Source organism: Cupressus sempervirens, chromosome 7 (genome assembly GCF_028749045.1).
Source record: "Cupressus sempervirens isolate cs-2001-9-10 chromosome 7, ASM2874904v1, whole genome shotgun sequence".
NCBI lineage: Eukaryota > Viridiplantae > Streptophyta > Pinopsida > Cupressales > Cupressaceae > Cupressus > Cupressus sempervirens.
Window position 1 is genome coordinate 480,119,606 of NC_143124.1, and position 2,055 is coordinate 480,121,660.

Here is a 2,055-nt window from a genome sequence, read left to right on the forward strand (position 1 = left end):
TTGTTCTTCCTTAGACTTGGCCTCCTTGTTGACTTTATGTAAATTTATTGATCCTCTCATTGACATTTATTGCAAACAGTGAATAAACAACCTATACTATTCAGTTTATTCTTTGATTTTATGTAAACTACAAGTAAAATAAATTTTGATGGGATGGCAATAGTTAATTAACTTTCACTATATAATTTTTTTTAACATTAAACTTTTTGGGTAGTTGATCTTCATCGCCTATCCACATAGCACTTAGATTGCCACAGTTCTGGAGGCTCCTCGTGACTTAGTAGAATTTCTTTTAAATTATTTTTCATTTCACATTTTTTTTTGGCAAAATATGGATGGCTTAAACATCACACACTAAGATTATTTCCAAACTAAAAGTGTTAAATAGTCAAAGTTGCCTTTTTCCCCCTAAGCTTAATTTTAGTGTGTGATGTTTAAAAGTAGCTGGCAAAATAGTTGATGGAAGGTAACGTGATGTCTACCTCCACATGAACTTTAAAAAGCGATATAGAAAAATTAGAAAAACAAGAAACGGCCATGATCAGTTTAATGGTCGTCTCACAAATACTGCACCATTGATTGAAATAATTAGCCTGACTTCTTTCATATGAAAAATTAATTGAAAATTGAGATTAATATGGATTTGACATTTCAACACATATGTTAGAAGAATTTCAATGGTAACCATACCAAATATGTTATGTCCTTGTCGTTATATATTTTATGATAGTTATTTGTCGTTGTATATTGAGAGTTTGGGTAGCATATGCGTTAAGCCCTATTTCCTGGCTGAGACTTCGAAGTCAAGTCGTCGTCTTTAATCCTGTGCCTTGCGTGATCCGTCTAGAGTCAAGCTATAGACCCCATAGTTGAGCTCTAATACTCATTTCTCATATTCTAAACACCTTTGGACTCCCTCCTGCAAATAAATCTGCCATGGGAGCGTTGTTATCAATCCTAGCAAATTGGTTTAACAGAGAAGAAACAAGGAAGAGGGAAGCAGAAACAGCGAGAGAAGCACGGTATAAGGCTTCAATGGCTGCCCAACAACGGTGAGGCAAATTATTTCATTACTTTCATTGCTGGGTATTTTACTTTTTCTTTGAAATTCAAATGGGTCAATGAATGGTCATGCAAATCCTTGATTGGCAAGTTTATTGGGGATTTATCAGTATGAACATGATGATCAGCCGACACAGAATTGTTTTCTGGTTATTAGTGTAGAGAAATTGCAGAGGGCAAGGGAAGAAAGTGCTCCACAAGAAACATTAGTGCCCAATAAGCCTAAATCAACTCCTCAGACTCCCTACAGAAGAAGAAATTCGCCTATTCTCCAGGTAATATTAAAATTTAAAATTTTCAAACTTTACTACATATTGATTTGAGTCAGGGAATTGGGTTTGCTCAAACATAAGAAAAGAAAACTCATGCTTTAATTGCATCTTCTAATGCCGTGTAATGTTTGCAGTGGAGAGTTGGGCGGTGATTCATGTGGATTGAAGTCTGTTCATGAACTCATCGTGGCCAGAGTTATGATCTTTGGTTAAATGCTTCTACATATAATTAAAAAAATTGTATTTTCATAAGACTCAGTTTGAATTTGTAAGAGATGGAGAATATATAAAGGTTATGAGTTTGTATTTTGTACGAGATCGGATAGATGTAAATGTTTTATTGCCGATGAATCGATGCAAGAGGTTTCTTATTCTTCTCTGTTGAAGAGGCAATCCATATATAAGTTAATTGCAAACATAGAATTTTTCTCTCTCTTAGAAATTAAAATTAAAAAATGGATTTTTAAAAGGGTCTAAATCTGTAAATAGTAGTTTGTTCAGATATATCATTTTCGTTCATCAAACCATTGATAAAATTTATTAGGCTACCAACAATATGAATTGTAAAGACCTTTCAGAAGAAGAATTCTATTGTTTAACAAATTATCACAATGTCAAAAAAAAAAAAGTTTAGTTCATCAAACAATTAATAAAATTTATTAGACTACCAACAATATCTTAAAACGATACATGTTGAAGGCGATTCCACTCTCAATATTAA

At 33.0% G+C, this 2,055-nt stretch overlaps 1 long non-coding RNA gene across 1 annotated transcript; it reads left to right on the top strand.

Annotated features, from left to right (window-relative positions):
* The first annotated feature begins 816 nt into the window (after positions 1 to 816).
* Positions 817 to 1,560, top strand: LOC149547629 (uncharacterized). The gene is made up of 3 exons (XR_016354414.1): positions 817 to 1,052; positions 1,220 to 1,337; positions 1,469 to 1,560. It is a non-coding gene; the product is annotated as an uncharacterized LOC149547629 (long non-coding RNA).
* The last annotated feature ends 495 nt before the right edge of the window (positions 1,561 to 2,055 follow it).